General features: G+C 46.2%; 1 protein-coding gene, 1 long non-coding RNA gene and 2 other non-coding genes across 6 annotated transcripts in view; 1 reads left to right on the top strand and 3 right to left on the bottom strand.

The window, feature by feature from the left end:
• The first annotated feature begins 6029 nt into the window (after window positions 1-6029).
• The window catches only part of stard7 (StAR-related lipid transfer (START) domain containing 7), a 31098-nt gene continuing 20330 nt past the window's right edge, over window positions 6030-16797 (top strand). The window contains exon 1 of the mRNA XM_041210252.1: window positions 6030-6094. The gene's annotated coding sequence lies outside the window, so the exon portion shown is untranslated. The remainder of the gene's footprint in view (window positions 6095-16797) is intronic.
• Window positions 9065-15306, bottom strand: LOC121290090. 3 transcript variants are annotated; one of them, XR_005945699.1, is made up of 4 exons: window positions 15220-15306; window positions 14205-14402; window positions 12425-12505; window positions 9065-9217 (listed from the first exon to the last, which is right to left on the bottom strand). It is a non-coding gene; the product is annotated as an uncharacterized LOC121290090 (long non-coding RNA). The 3 variants fall into 3 exon arrangements; XR_005945701.1 differs by having other exon boundaries at window positions 15215-15268; XR_005945700.1 differs by lacking the exon at window positions 15220-15306 and adding an exon at window positions 14960-15174.
• LOC121290277 lies at window positions 11114-11252 on the bottom strand. Its single transcript, XR_005945752.1, has one exon. It is a non-coding gene; the product is annotated as a small nucleolar RNA SNORA77 (small nucleolar RNA).
• On the bottom strand, window positions 13941-14075 carry LOC121290276. The gene has a single exon (XR_005945751.1). It is a non-coding gene; the product is annotated as a small nucleolar RNA SNORA77 (small nucleolar RNA).

Genomic DNA, 16797 nt, shown 5'->3' on the forward strand with positions numbered 1-16797 from the left:
GTTTTTATCTCCTTTCCTTTGCTGGAAGGATACCCTCGCTCTGTGGTCTCTGTCTCCCAGACGACTCAGGGCTGAGGCTCAAGGTGTGAGTTAGTAAGGTATTTCTTATCACAGCTGGTTTCTGTCACGTAACCGTAGTAGCGGTGTTCTCATTGTCCACACAAAAGATTCCTGACGACATCAGCGTTGACACAATGGGGTTTGAATCTTGGCCATTGTCTCCACAAAGGAATGTCGAAAAGATTGTTTACATTTTAATGCCCTGACCAGATAGGCAGGCTACTTCCAGCCTTGGCCAGTTTTATGTATACTTGCAGACAAAGGGGAAGGTCACCTGACCACCCTCCCCGACACCTCTGGACTCCATCTTGTGCCAAGGTAAATTGTCCATTTTCCATGTTGCTTTTGAAAAACGTGAGAGACCCTGATGCAAAAATACAAGTTATTTTCTCCGTCTCAGCTGCTTGTGTACACCGCAGAGTATCTGATGAACTTTGATACACATTTTTATCAAAGTCCATAATGCACACAAACTAGTGAACCTGTAAAATGTAGATCTTACACTCTCGAGGGAGCTTCTTACTGTGCAGCCCTATCCTTGGCCATCTTTTGTCGTTTTTTTCCCAGTCCCCTCTTTTCCATTAAGATCCCCTGTCTCTAATTGTGGGTGCATTTTACCAAAGCTCTAACTACAAGCTAACCACTAGTTTAAACTGCCACGTCCTATTCCCCGACTACCTCAGCGCCCCTTAAATGTGGCTCCTACATTCCTGAAGACTTAGCTGCTCTGGCTGCGATCTGCTGCTTGCGTTGTAATCTTCGTTCGGCTTCAGTGCTGTGCACAGTTTTGGTCCCCTTACTTGATGAAGGATGTAGTTGCATTGGAGGTGGTTCAGAGGAGGTTCACTAGATTGATTCCAGAGAAGCGGGGCTTGTCTTATGAGGAGAGATTGTGCAGTTTAGGCCTATATTCGCTAGAGTTTAGAAGGATGAGAGGAGATCTAATTGAGGCATATAAGATGCTAAAGGGGATAGACAAAGTAGATGTAGAGTGGATGTTTCCCCTTGTGGGACATTCTAGAATGAGAGGCCATAGTTTTAGGCTAAGGGGTGGTAGATTTAAATCAGAGATGAGGAGGAATTACTTTTCTCAAAGGGTCGTGAATCTGTGGAATTCACTACCTCAGAGTGCAGTGGATGCTGGGACCCTGAATAAATTTAAGGAGGAGATAGACAGATTTTTAATCAGTAACAGGTTGGAAGGTTATGGGGAAAGGGTGAGAAATTGGAGTTGAGGCCGAAATGAGATCAGCCATGATTGTGTTGAATGGCGGGGCAGGCTCGAGGGGCTGAATTGCCTACTCCTGCTCCTCGTTCTTATGTTCTTCAGTCCTTCCTCCACAGTTGCTGATCCCCGCTGAGTCTGTGATTAACCCACTGCTTTTTCACCTTCGCCTGCAGTCTGGTTCCTAGCTTAGGGGTTCACTCTCTGTGTTGCTTCTGGACCTTACAGAGATCTCCTACATCGTCAGCGTGCCGTTTTTTTTTCTCTTTCTTTCTCCCTCTGCCCTGCAACCTATTCTGCATACTTCCTAGGGTTTTCATTCCCTTGGAATTACCTCCATCCGTACAGCTCGTGATATTTCATTCTTCCAATGGTTTCTGAACTCCATTCACCAGCTGCGTTTGCCTCCGATCTTGGGCAGCAGTTTGTCGATGCTCTGTGCCGACTCCACCCTGCCCCCATCAACTTTATCCCACCTCAGAACCTCTGACTATAACTTTGGTATCCCCCCATTGTCTATTTACAACTAGGATATATTATCCTATTCATTGCTCTGTAACCAGGCCCACGTATCCATTCTCATGTGTGTGTATTTTGGCTGCTGCTCCATGCCTGAGCCCATCACTTCTATTTGCACTTTTTTTAATACCTCTATTTGACTTCATTTCTCTTTGTCCCTCCTAGACCGCTTGTTATCGATGCTCCTCCTTTCACTTCTCCCTTCTCGGGAACTCAGCCCTCCAGAATTACTCCTCGATCTTCCTACTTATCCTGCTGCCCTTCCAGCCTGACTCCCTCTTAATAAGCCTACAGCTTCCCTCTCTTGCCCCTCCTGGCATCCTCTGAAGGGCCAGTCAAGACACTCGTTGCTGCCTCCTTACAAGCAACTGCCCCCATTCTACTCTTTCGCCAACCTTCCTGCCCAGCATACCCACTGGGGACTGGTCTTGCCAACCTCCTTCCCAGTGCTGACCCTGTGGACTCTGCTGCCTCTCTCTACACCTCCCTCCAGAATGTCCGTTCACTTACAAACAAGGCCTTGACCACCCATGGCCTGATTGTGGGTTGTTGCATCAACATTGTGGCCTTAGTGGAAACCTGTCTAAATGGAGATGACATCTCTCCTCTAAATGAAGCCTCTTAGTTTGACTATACCTCTCACCACTTGTCCCCACCCAGACTGTCACAGTGCTGGTCTGCCTGTTATCATCAAACCACATCTTAGCTTGTACCCTACTCCTCTGGTACTTTCTCCTCCTCTGAGCATCTCATCTGTTTCCACCCCCTCACCTCTCATTTACAATCCTTGTCCTCTACAGTCCACCCAAGTACCATAAAAATGTTCTCACTGGGATATTTTCACTGCTTTTCCTCCCATAGCTTCCCACTGAGTGACTTCTCATCTTTGGTGATTTCAACCTCCATCTCAACTCCATCATCTTCTCTCTCCTCTGCGTTCACTGCTCTCTTATCCCCTCCCTAAATCTCTCCGTCCATGTAAACTCCCTCACCCATATTCACAGCCACCCCCTTGACCTTGTCATCTCACATGGTCTCACCACTGCCATCTTGTCAATCACAGAGAAGGTCGCCTTCCATCACTTTCTGGTGTCACTCTCCACCCCCATCCACCTTGCGGCTCCCAATGCGACCTCCTTCAGTGCTCATCCCTGGAGGAAAAGCTTCCCGAATTCACTTACAAACCTGACCTGGCCCTCCTTTCACAACATTTCTGCAGCGACGAACCTGCTCAACCACATCCTCATCTCCACCTTTGACACCCCAATCCTCAATGAAGCAGTTAAACTCGCTCACCTTGGCCACTCTCCCTGGTTTGACTCTCCTCTCCACTCCCTTACGCCCAAAACTTTAACACCAGGTGTGGTGAACAACTAGTTTAACCATCCATAGAATACTATATTGGGTGCTTCTCCTGTCTGCTAAAATTGCCCACTATCCCAGGATTATCCTGGAATGCAGTGATAAGCCCCGGCTTTTCTCTACTGCAAACTGTCTTCCTAAATCCCTTTTCTCTGTCTCCTGCACCCTCCATCAAGAAGTGCGAGGAGCTCATGGACTTCTTTATCACTAAGATTCAAATTATTCACTAAGCTGCCTCTGCCTCGTCCCTCCCTGCCCTAGCCCACCACTGAGCTCACATTGTTCTTTCGTTTCTCTCCTGTGTCCCATTATGCCTTCTCCCAAGCTCCTCTTGCTTCCATGATCCCATTCCCGCTAAACTTGAGCATTGCCGAAAAAAGAGACATGTCGAATCTTTTCGTCTTGCACTCATCAGGACATTTTGCAAGAATACCAATATAAGGAGAAAACAACAATTTATACTGCATGTGAAGAGAGTGCTGTTTGGTTGGCAAATGGACTCTGTTGGTAGAGGCATTGTCATGGAGAATGCACCAGTCATGGTGACTGACAGTTAACTGCCATGATGCCAACCAGTCAACACACTCTTCACGTATAGTATAAATTGTTGTTTTCCCTTTATATTGGTTTCTTACCTGATGAGTGCAAGACAAAAAGCTTCAACATGTCTCTTTGTTCAGCAATACTGAAGTTCTGTACTATTCCCACTAAACTGCTGACCACCTAACTTCCTGGCCCTCAGTGGTACCCTTAGCTGGTATTTAAGGGTTCCCTGTCCTCAGGTGCCTTTCCCATCACCTTCAGATACGCCCTGCACAAAGGAAAACCCTTGACCCCCACCGTCCTTGCAAACTACCAACCAATGTTCAGCCTCCCTTTCCTCTCAAGCCCTTGAATGTTCAGCTGCCTCAGATATCATAGCAGCAAAACCCTTGTGCTCCATACCACATTTTCTCTGCTTCTAAAATGCTGTGCATTTTGCTACTTAATTCTAGATAATGCACTAAGGTATTCCATGAACAAAAGGACAGAATATGACTTTAAAAAGGCACCTGACTCACGTTGAATTATCTTATGCCCTCTGCCCTCATTTCCCATAAAGATTACACTCAGCATTTTATTCCCTCGTGCAAGGTCAAGTAGTATTTTTGGCTTGCTTCGCTGTCTGAAGGACTTTGGAATTATTTTGGCTTCACTTGCTGAAACAAACTAACCTGGATGATTTAACCCTGTCTTCCTTTTTGGCAAGCGGACTCCCAGCCCACAGTTCACCATAGTCGGATGGAATAGGGCATCAGCCAGAAGCTTTGTGGCTTTGACTTGGGTTTGCATATCCTTCCTTGGCCTCACCCCCTCCCTATCGCTGTAATCTCCTCCAGCCCCACAACCCTCAGATATCTGCGTTCCTCTAATCCTGGCCCCCTTAACATCCCTGATTTTAATCGCTCTGCCATTGGTGGCTGCACCTTCATTTGCCTAGTACCCCAACTCTGGAATACCCTCCTTAAACCTCTCTACCTCTCTTATCTCCTTTAAGGCGCTCCTTAAAATCTACCTCTTTGACCTAGCTTTTGGTCATCTGAACTAAAATCCCCTTCAATGGCTTGGTGTCATATTCTGTTTATTATGCTCCTTGGGACATTCCATTACATTAAAGGCACTACATAAATGTAAATTGATGTCGATCCAGTGAATGTTGCAAGATTGGACTCATTAGACACCAAGGAATGATTTCACTGCCCTATCTCATCATGCAGACCTTTCAAAACCCTGTCATATTCATTTCTCGAAATGCAGTTTTAAGAGATGGGAACTTTCCCTTGCCTCTGAGTGTGCTTTTCTTATTTTGCTGCTGGTGGGAAGTTTCAAGGACGTGTTTCCCTGTCGCTTTGAAGGGTAACATCGTGATCAAGTCTGGAGTTGAGATCCGAGCAAAATCTTCCATCCAATCAGCTCTCTCCCGTCCTTGTCTGAGCTGTTGGGTGGCCATTTTGTTGGCCATGGGGCTGCCTGAGGAGCAGGGAGAAACCAGCATTGCCCTACAAACGTACTTCTGGTCAGCGATTATGGAGCTGAGTTAGCATTTACTGAGAATCTATAATACTGATCATGCCGCCCTCACAGGTCAAGAAGGGTTAATGTGACAATCGTAGGAATTGACTGGAGGGGGTGGGGGAGCAGAGGGAAAGAGAGTTTGTGTCTCAGATGTGGGATTGGCTTTTCTACAAGACCACGTCAAAGTCTCTGTATTTTATGAATAAAGTATATCTTACAAAAAAAACCTCAAAGTCTGACAGAAGCTGGGAAATATGTCAAAAATTCTGACTCTCCTTTGATGTAAACTCTCCCATTTTGTGCATTGGAAAAAATAGAAATCAGATGAAGGTGTATGGGTCAAATGAAAGAATCCTTATTTTACTTTGAACACTCTGCTCTTAGTGTGTCGCATTGGATTTTGTCTCCTGGAATTTAAAAAAAAAATCAGGAGCTGAAATTGCCTTTTGCAGTTAGTTGTTTTTCAAACGGCTTAGGCAGTTATGGCTGACTTCCTCAATGAACGCGTCACATTTTCCAAAGCTCATGTTTGTGGTTGTAAAACTATTCCAGAGCAGAGCCATCTCCGTCGAAACTCCGGGCAGTGCCTGCTAGCTGCTCCACTTGCCATGACAGGAGCTAGTCCGCTCCAGAGCTGGGGCAATATTCCAGACAGATCTGATCAAAGACAGCACAACTACACGTTGCCGGTTTTCTAACCAATCCTCGAGATATCATTCCGAAAAGTACAAGCTGTGTATAATTCTGTGCAGAGTATTCATTTTTTTTTTTAACCCCTCTTCTTTTCAGGTGCCCCTGGCTCCAGTGGAACAGATAACAAATTTCTGTCAGAGGAACGCTGAAGCCTTTGGGGCTGTGAGAGGGTGTATGGAGGTGAGTGTCCATGCCCCACCGATATGTGTTCCCTCCCTCTTACTGACGGTGCCAGCATTATTCAGACCAAATGGCTTCTTTTCATCTTTCTCCCCACTTAAATACCGGGAAGACCGAAGCCAATGCTTCCGATCCCCATTCCAATCTCATTTCCCTAGCATCCGACTCCATCCCTCTCTCTCCGGCAACAGTCTTGAGATTAAGCCAGTCTGTGCACAACTGTGGTGTCTTGTTTGACCCCTAGTTGAGTTTCCAACCTCGTGTTCGCACCATAACTAAGACCGCCTATTTCCACCTCCGTAGCATTGACCTCACCTGTCTCAGCTCACCGGCTGCTGAAACCCTCATTCCTGCCTTTGTTATCTCTAGACTTGACTACCCCAGCACATTCTTGGCTGGTCTCCCAAATTCTACCCTCCATAAACTTCAGCTCATCCAAAACTCTGCTGCTCATGTCTTAACTCACACCAAGTCCCGTTCCCCTATCAACCCCTGTGCTCGCTGACCTATACTAGCTTCTGGTCAAGCAACGCTGTAATTTTAAAATTTTCATCTTCATTTTCAGGTCCCTCCAAGGTCTCGTCCCCACCCTATCTCTGTAATCCCGTCAACGCCCCCCCCCCCCCACCCCCACCCCCGCAAACCCTCTGTGATATCTGCACTGCTCTAATTCTGGCCTCTTGAGCATCCCCCGATTTTAATCCCTCCACCATTGGCGGCCATACCTTCAGCTGCCTGGGCTGGGAGCTCTGGAATTCCCTCCCTACACCTCCCCCCCTCTCTAGCTCACTTTCCACCTTTAAAACACTCCTTAAAACCTACCTCCTGGACCAAACTTTTGGTCGTCTGACCTAATATCTCCTAATGTGGCTTGGTGTCATGTTTTGTTTTATAATGCTCCTGTGAAGCACCTTGGTACATTTCGTTATGTTAAAGGCACAATGTAAGTTATTGTATCTGAGCATACAGCCAGGTCATTAAATAGGGGGCAACGTGGAGGTGCCTCACCCAGGCCTGATTTACTCTTCAGCCCAAAGTACAAAAGTAACTTCCAGCAGTGGCTGCACAAGAGATCAGGAGTAGGCAGATCAGCTGATTTTCCTCCTCTATAGTCAGGACTGCATGGTTAATTGCAATGTCGCTCCCACGGGCCAGCTGAGATAAACAGCTTAGGGACCAAGGAGCTCCTTATCTGTACAGGTCTGAAACAGGCAATTGGTTTAATCATCTGAGCCCCTGTGCAAACTTGATTTTGCTGAATTCTGAATTTGAGCAACTATCAAGACAAGGTCCACTGCATTAATCAGCAGCAGGCTAGCAAGCTGAAGTTTGACCAGCATGTTAACATTGTTGAGTAATGCAGCATCTCTCCAAATCAGAAGGGTGCACAAGTCCTGATTACATACAAATCCAGTGTTCCAACCATTGTGTACTGAAACCAATTCAAAAAATAATCCATTAACCATAGTTCACGAGAAGCTGAATGCATAACGGACACATTAACTAGGGATCCCTGCACATCGCTCGCCCAGTATAAGCTTCGACTGTCTCTCCCGCCTTGGCAGACTGTGCCCATTTACAGACCACGTACAGATCAGGCAGCTCCCAAGCCTGAAGAGGTTGTGCGGGCGCGCGCACACAGACTAAGTATGCCAGGATGTATCATGAAGCTTTATAAGGCCTATGTTCTCAGCGCCTTGTTGTAGGACTCTGAAACATGGGCGGTTTACAGCTACTAGGAAAAGAAGCTCAACAACGTCTATCTTTGTTTTCTGCGGTGCATTAAGGGTATATCCTGGCAGGACAAAATCAGGCATGCAGCTGTCCTCCGACAGGCAAATCTCCCAAATGTGTTGGCACTAACCAAACACAGGCGGCTTTTGTGAATCGGGCATGGACTGCAGGATGGAAGATGGCCGCATACTCGTGTGGTGAGGTAGCTAGAGCCACGACTCGTGGGGCGCCCAAGGCTCCACTTCAAGGGTGCTAGCAAGCCTGAGCATCAACTATTGTACCTGGGGGGCACTATCTGGCAAAAGAGGGAAATGGCAACACGGCCAGCGCACACAGCAGCTTGGCAAGAGGCAGCAACGTCAAAAGCACCAACCTACAACATCAATTGGCAGCTTCACGTGCGGCACTTGTGGCAGAACCTGTCTCCCAGAGGTTGGCCTTCATGATCATGAAGACTCCCCCCCCCCCCCCAACCTAAATGGATTGTTTGCTGTGTGTCATCTTTCGTAGTTGGAAGTCAGCAACAACATATCGGTGCATTGATTACAGGGTAAGGAACTCAGGTTTCGATGTTTACCAAGGTGCTGGGGACATGGGGGGGGGTGGGCATTAATGCTCAGCAATGAAGTGATGACTTCTATTTCTTTATACCACCAAGTTCCAGAGCTCAGCTCTAAGCAGGACCTGGGTGTCTCCTCACAGAGGATGGCAAGTCAAGACATTGCTTCCAAGTAGCCAGGTAACCTGTCCACAATCAGCTGCTGCCCCCCTACCCTGGCCAGAGGAGAATAGTTGCCCATTTACTTAGTCTTTACTCTCTTGTCAGCCTCAGTGTTGTCCTGCCCTTTGCCGAGGTTCCTTTTTATATGGAAAAGTTGAGGTGGTATACTCACTACAGCGCCAACCCCTGCCTTGCTGGTTGCTGGTGCCACCTGTTGACAGTTCACAGCATAGCTGACAGCTAAACCAGAACAACAGTGTGGTTCCAGATCTTTGTGCATTTTTCACCAAGATTTAGCAGAAAGATTCAAATGCAAAGGCTAAAAGATGTAATGATCCGAATGGTGGGGGGGGGGTAATTCCCCACTACCCCCGTACTTTGTACATATAAAATGAGCTTTGAGTGTGATGTTTCACTGATTTGCTTTGATCAGTGTCTGAGATTGGATTTTCTCTCTCTCTCTCTCTACCTTGCTTAAACCAGCCATTTTCAAAGGTAGTAATGATACCCAGGAGTCAGTTTCTCTGGCATTTATTGAACACAGCAGCGAGAACCAAATTAACCTTTTCCAGTTTGTTCAGCTTGACACTGCCACCATAGTTGGCTTTGTTCAGAATGTAAACACTGTGACAGCTCAGCAGCAACTTCTCTTCTGAGATTCTACATGCCTGTCAAAAGGGGAAAGTGGAAACATGAATTTCTGCAGACAAATGCCAGATAAGACTTTCATCTGACAATCTAATAGCTACTGTCGCTTGCTAGTACAGAACTTGCACATTGCTGAAAAGAGACGTGTTGCCGAAGCTTTTCATCTTCCACTCATCAGGACAAACGCAAGAATGCCAAATTTCAAACGATCACAACAATTTATACCACAGGAAAAAAGGGTGCTGATTGGTTGGCAAGTGAACTTTGATTGGCCGAGGTGTTGCCATGCGGAAAGCAACAAGAAACTACAAGCTCCCCAAGTAGTTCAGAAAAGGGGCCAGACTTGTGCATATTCCATTTGTTTGTTGGGAATGGGTCCCTGCCTTTGAATGTATGTCGCTTCTAGCAGGTGTAAATGAGCCACATTACGAGCTCGACTGATTATCCTAAATCGGTTGTTAGTGTAGCTATTAGCGCACTCGGGATTATTCAGCAAGTGCTGCTCAATCATGGAATCACATCCAACAATGGACGATTTGTTTTGGGTTTTGCAAGTGCCAGCTGGTTGAATGGTTTGTACTCCGCCTATTAGAAGTAACTGAAGGGACATGCTGTTTGATTTGATCAGCCAATTGTTGGGACATACAGCCTATGTACCTGACATTGCACCGGCATTGAAATTCATACATCATGTTGCTCAGCTGCGTGGTAGGCAGAAAGTCTTTTTGGATTGATAGCAGCAGATGTCAGTGGAAAATACCACTCGAGTAGCCACTGCATAGGAGCAGCATGAAACTTGCTTAATCTGTTGTTCAATGCCTTGTGGGGCATTCTAGAACGAGAGGCCATAGTTTTAGGCTAAGGATGAGGAGGAATTACTTTTCTCAAAAGGGTCGTGAATCTGTGGAATTCACTACCTCAGAGTGCAGTGAATGCCGGGACGCTGAATAAATTTAAGGAGGAGATAGACAGATTTTTAATTAGTAATGAGTTGAAAGGTTATGGAGAGAGGGTGGGAAATCGGAGTTGAGGCCAAAATAAGATCAGCCATGATCGTAATGAATGGTGGGGCAGGCTCGAGGGGCTGAATTGCCTACTCCTGCTCTTAGTTCTTATGTTCTACTTCTCTTTAGCTCTGAAGAAGAATCACACAGACTGGAAATGTTAACTGTTTCTCTCTCCACAGATGCTGCCAGACTTGCTGAGTTTTTCCAGCACTTTCTGTTTTAATTCCTAATTTCCTTCCCCCTTTCTTGCAAAGACTTTGCCTCATGCTGGGGAACAGTCCATGAAAGCTAGTCTCCTCCCAGTGGCCACGCTTCATGTAAGGCTTGGGGACATCCAATTGTGCCCTCTGCCAATGGCTGCTCCCGTTTCTGTATTAAGGAGCAGAAAGGTCAGCTGATTTTCTCCCCGCCTCCTTTGCCCCAGGCTGCCAAGGCCCATCATTGCACCACAATTCCTGCCCTGAGGCTTGAGATTTGAGAGCAGAGCACAGAGTGAAGCTAAGAGCTTTTAGTCTGAGAGGCTGTGTTTGCACCGATTGGGGCTTTTAACTACATGTCTAGTGTCTGCAGCCAGGGGCTCTGCTGAGCTCTGACTCTGCATCTCTCGAAGCCCAGGTTTATCTTGTTTGAATCGACAGCCTGAGGTTTGATGAGGACGATTCTCGGTTACTACTTCATTATTGAAAAGCCCTAAAAAGGCACACCAAGATCTATTTGTTTAAATATCTGCAAATTAAGGAGACCATGAATTTAAACTTGATTTTTGCCCCCGTGGTATGTTCGTCAACACCCTTTGCCACAGGGGACGTTTAAGAAACGTTAGGCAAACTTTTGCAGAATATGCAAAACAAGAGCTCACCTTTAACAGTTTTCACTGTAACCACTGAGCAGCAGTCCATTTTCAACAATCACTGTATTCCCAAGCACAACGGCTGGCATGACCCCTGTGCAGAAGGAGGCTGCTGAACTCGTTGGCAGGGAAATTACTGTGACAGGCGGAAAAGGTGCCAGGTTGGGAAAAGCTGAAGCTGACACAGAGTGAGCCTGCACACCTCGATAGGGGAAAGAGTTGAAGTACAAGAGGAAACCCCACACTCAAAACCAAGTCGTTCACAGCATCGGAATTCATATTCTGATTAAATCTGTGTCTAGTTACAAGACGCACGCTCCATGTACATGTTCCTTCCAGTTCCCAGTTGACATGACGTAAGTTAGAATTTTTTGCGCTACGTGAAATAAATGGTTGATTTGCACTTTTTTTCCATCTCATTTTCTCTTGATGGCGGGGATGCCTACCTCTATGGTGAGTCCTCCTGTTGGAACCTAGACAAGTTATCACATGAGCCCATGAGACCATGAAGAGCATCACAATGAGCATACGAATTAGCAGCAGGAGCAGGCCACTCTGCCTCTCGAGCTTCCTCTGCCATCCAATAAAGTCATGGCTGCTCTGAATGTAACCTCAACCCCACATTCCTGCCTACCCCCCGATAACCTTTCATCCCCTTGTTAATCAAGGATCTATCCAGCACTACCTTAAAAATATTCAAAGACTCTGAATCCACTACCTTTTGAGGAAGTGAGTTCCAGACACTCAACCCTCAGAGAAACAAATTCTCCTCATCTGTCTTAAATGAGTGACCCCTTATTTTTAAACAATGATCCCTGGATTCTCCCACAAGAGGAAACATCCTCTCCACATCCACCCTGTCAAGACCCCTCAGGATCTCAAAGGTTTCAATTAAGTTGCCTCTTACTCTTCTAAACTCCAGTGGATACAAGCCTAGCCCATCCAGCCTTTCCTCTTAAGACAACCCGCCAATTATTGGTATTAGTCTAGCAAATCTTCTCTGAACTGCTTCTAACGCACTTACATCTTTCCTTAAATAAGGAGACCACTACCTTTTAAAATTCATTTACGGGATGTAGGCTTCGCTGGTTAGTCCAGCATTTATTGCCCATCCCTAATTGCCCCTTGAGAAGGTGGTGGTGAGCTGCCTTCTTGAACCGCTGCAGTCCATGTGGTGTAGGTACACCCACAGTGCTGTTAGGGAGGGAGTCCAGGATCCTGACCCAGTTGTACACAATAGTCCAGGTGTGGTCTCATCAATGCTCTGTGCAACTGAAGCATAACCTCCCTACTTTTGTAATCAGTTCCCTCACAATAAACGATAACATTCTATTAGCTTTCCTAATTACCTGCTGTACCTGCATACTAACCTGTTGTGATTAATAGAGCACAATACGATTGCATCTGCTGGCTGAGGCCATTAGATTATGATAGGGCACGGGAATCCTGTCCTGAAGGAAAAGGGAGACAAGGACAACTTAATTAATATTGAATACTGCTGAAGAGAGAGATATTTGGCCAAAGCTTTTCATCTTGCACTCATCAGGACAAACACAAGAATTCCAAATTTCAAACAATCTCAACAATTTATACTGCAGGAGAAAAGGCTGACTGGTTGACAAGTCAACTCTGATTGGCTGAGGCATTGTCATGGAGGAAGTAATGGGGAACTATAGGCTCCCCTAGCTTCCTAGTAATGCAAAAATGGCACAAGGCTTGAAGATGTTTCTTTTATTTGCAGAGAACGGGTCACTTCATTTCTGCATATTGTTTCTAGCAAGCATAAATGAGCCAACTGATTTTCTTAAAATAGTTGTTAGTGTAGCTATTAGCGCACTCAGAATTGTTCAGCAAGTGCTGCCGAATCATGGAATCACATCTCACAGTGGACTTTTTGTTTACCGTCAAGCTGCCGAACAGTCAGCACCCTTTTCTCCTGCAGTATAAATTGTCTTGATCACTTGAAACTTGGCATTCTTGATATTGTCCTGGTGAGTGCCAGAGGAAAATCTTCAGCAATATGTCTCTCTTTTCAGTGATGTTCAAGTTCTATACTAAATGAATATTGTTCCGATTTTACTATTGTTCACCACGCACATTAAAATTATGAAGTATCCAAGAACGAGGATCTTCTCTCTCCCCCACACCAAATGAGCATGACTTTGAGGGAGCAGTAATAATGCCAAGGACCAGCTCCAGTATGGGCTCCACTGGTCCATACCTACTGATGCCAACAGGCTGTTTGACCATCTAGTCTTGAAGCCAATGTCAATGCTGTCCTCCTCCAACAACCCCGACACGAATGTTACATGTGATTCTGTGATTGGACAGTACTTGCTAAGTGTGCTAAGAATTACATTATCAACCAGTTTAAGTTTACTAGTTGAGCTTGCAACATGGCTTACTTACGCTTGCTAGAAGCTACATATATTCATGCACAGGGACCTGTCCTCTGCAGGCAAAAGGAACATGTCCAGGCATTGCACCTTTTTTGAATTACAAAAGCATGGGGGGGACAATAGTTCCCTGGTGCATTCTCCATGGCAGTGCCTTGACTAATCAGAGATGACTTGCCAATCAATCAGCACCCTTTTCTCATGCAATGTAAATTATTGCTCCCTCTGAAATTTGGCATTTTTGCACTTGTCCTAATGAATGAGACAGAAAGCTTCGACAGCATGTCTCTTTTTTTCAGCAACCAACCCCCCACACTCTCTAGTGATCAGGAAAGGATGTAGTGGCTATTTCCCCTCAAGGCTAGAGAGTCTAGTTGAGATGAGAGAACAACACAGGTGGACCCAGAATGATTGGTATTCAACAGAATAATCTGTTTCCTCTTCTAGCCCGGAAAGTCAGAATCTTCCTTTATTGTGAGAATATTCCCATAACTGTTCCAGAGAACTTGTGACTCTTGCGCCTCTCGATGGGACACAGAGAATGCACAGGTACTCTGGAGTTTTCCTTTAGCAGACTTTAAAAGGTGCCAGTCCAGGGAAAGGGTCTGACCCAGAGTGAGCCTGCAAATAGATCTGCAGTCCTGCCTGAATTATCAGAAATATGTTTACTGCCGTCATTTTCTCCTTCGTTCCGACACCCCGAAGCTACTGAAACCGAAGATGGGCATCACCAAGTTGTTGCAACTGGATTTACCTCATTGTTTTGGGTGGTGTCCCGAACTATGGGATTCAGGTCTTCACTCAGTCCTCTGGACAGCTGGTTTGCAGCAAATCCTATTCCATCTGGTTCAAGACTCCAACCTGTTCCACCACTATATTACTGCATCTGTGTCTTGCATCAGACTTCCTTCCCTCCATTAAAAGTGCTACATAAATGCAAAGCTGTTGCCTTCTGAAAGCAAAAGTTAGAATTTAATTGAAAGAAATGCAAAATATTGCAGAAACTGGAAATCTGAAAGCACTCAGCAGGTCAGGCAGCATTTGTAAAAGGAGCACTTTCAGATCACTGATCTGTTGTCCGAAGTGTACTTTATTGAAGCGTGCGGTGAAAGGGTGGGTTATTACCCAGCATTATAATGGGGGGGGGGGGGCACCTCAAGATGGCTCAGAGATGAGCAGAGTGCAGCTCCCATTTTACAAGGACAGCTCTATCCATCAAATCGTACAGCGCAGGAGTCCATTCAGCCCATCCAGGCTCTTCCAAGGTGCAAGCGATCTGGTTGCTCTTTTGAGCGTAAGCCTCCCGCAATCCTTTCTCCTGTGTGGATTGGACCGATTTTCTCCTCAAAGCTGCTACTGACTCTGTATCTCTCCCCCACCCACCACCCCTAACCCCCCCCCCCCACCCCACCCACCCACCCACCCACCCACCCACCCAAATCTTTCAGACAGTGCATTCCAGATCAGCCTAGCACATTGTCAGAGAGAGAGAAAAGTCCTGCCAATCACCTTATTGCCAGCTGTCACTCTGGACTAGTTGCCCCGCATGTTCAGAGTGAATTTGGACCCATAGGTACTTTCCAGCCCAGAAAATAGCATCATATCATTTCAGTTTTAGTTAACTAGATTAGTTTCCTTTGATTTTTCTAATGATTAAAGGAAAATGAGGCGCTTTTTGCTGGATATTTTACTCTGATCATACTTGTCTCCTCCCATTTTTTTTTTTTTTTTCAAATATGCTGTCAAAAGAGTAGAAAGTACCACCTTACAGGCACAGTGAGCCCCAGCCTTTGTCTCTCCTTCACTCTCCCTCTGCGCCGCCATTTTCCCTCAGCAGGCGGTGGCCCCGCCTCCTGGATTCCCATTGGCGGATGGGTGGGGTGGGGGGGGGGGCAGGGGGGGGAAGCGTTGGCCCATTGGCTGTCGGGTGTGTCAATCGCCCGCCTCCCGCGATGCAGCTCGGGAATTGTAGTTTGCTGCGTTGGGGCCTATTGGAGAGCTGAAATGAAGGCAAAATCCACTGAGGGTCTTAAATAAAGAACAGACAGTGCTGGGAAAACTCAGCAGGTCTGGCAGCCTCTGTGGAGAGAGAAGTTAATGTTGCCAGTCCAATATGACTCATATTCAGCCTGAAAAGTTAGTTAGTTCTGTTACTTTACAGGTGCTAAACAAAAACAAAATCAAAGACTCAAGTTCTGTCGAAGGGTCATGAGGACTCGAAACGTCAACTCTTTTCTTCTCCGCCGATGCTGCCAGACCTGCTGAGTTTTTCCACGTAATTCTGTTTTTGTTTTGGATTTCCAGCATCCGCAGTTTTTTTTGTTTTTAACTTTACAGGTGCCGCCAGACTTGCTGAGTATTCTCAGCCTTTTTCTATTTTACTCAAAAACAAAAACAGAATTATCTGGAAAAACTCAGCGGGTCTGGCAGCATCGGCGGAGAAGAAAAGAGTTGACGTTTCGAGTCCTCGTGACCCTTCGACAGAACTTTTCTATTTTACTTCCTATTTGAGTTTCCCTTATCCACCATCTCCAATCCCCCTCAAACAAGGGTTGTCAACCCTCCAGGATTGGCCTGGCGTCTCCAGGAATTGAAGATCAATCTCCAGGACACTTATGTTTAATTCTGGAGTACAATCACAGGGACATTAAAAAAGATAGGCTTTTTTTTTAGCCGTTTTCTTTGAACATTTCTCTTTACCAGATATAAAAATATTGAAAGTGGGAGAAAAGGGGCTGTTTGGCCGACAGTTGAGCATCATCCAATGGGGTGATGAGTGTTAGCGTAGGAAGACAGTGCGTCACAAGGATGGATGTATTGGCTGACTAATGGCTGGAGCCTGGGGGCAAGTCAAGTGATGAAAACTCCAGGAACACATTTAATTACAGTTGGCAACCTTATCCTAAATGCGTTGGAGTGGTATCCCTCACCACCCTCCCCCCGGACAGTGTCCGTTACCCTTTCCCTCCCCCCCATGACCCAAAACCTCCCCGTCGGGGGTAAGGTCTCTTACCACCCTCGCCCTATTGCCTACAGGGAGACGAGAGTCACCATTTCTGTGAACATCTGTTATAATTGCGTTTGTCCTTGGTTCTTCCTTTTCTTTCAGACCTTCTGTTTACTCCATGGGGTGGATGAGGTGGTTCTGCCATACCAACACCTGTGTAACCCAGTAAACAGTGCAAAAGCATTGCACACTAGCTCCTCCCTCCCTGTGAGGAAACACTTGATCGCTGTCCCTGTGACAATGTAGCTGAGATAAGGAACCTGTCATGTGCTGAATTGTGAGTTTGAATCGGAGCATACTGCAGATACCTGCAGCGTATTGCAGAGCTGGAGCATTAGCT

Source organism: Carcharodon carcharias, chromosome 17, assembly GCF_017639515.1.
Source record: "Carcharodon carcharias isolate sCarCar2 chromosome 17, sCarCar2.pri, whole genome shotgun sequence".
NCBI classification, from domain to species: Eukaryota; Metazoa; Chordata; class Chondrichthyes; order Lamniformes; family Lamnidae; genus Carcharodon; species Carcharodon carcharias.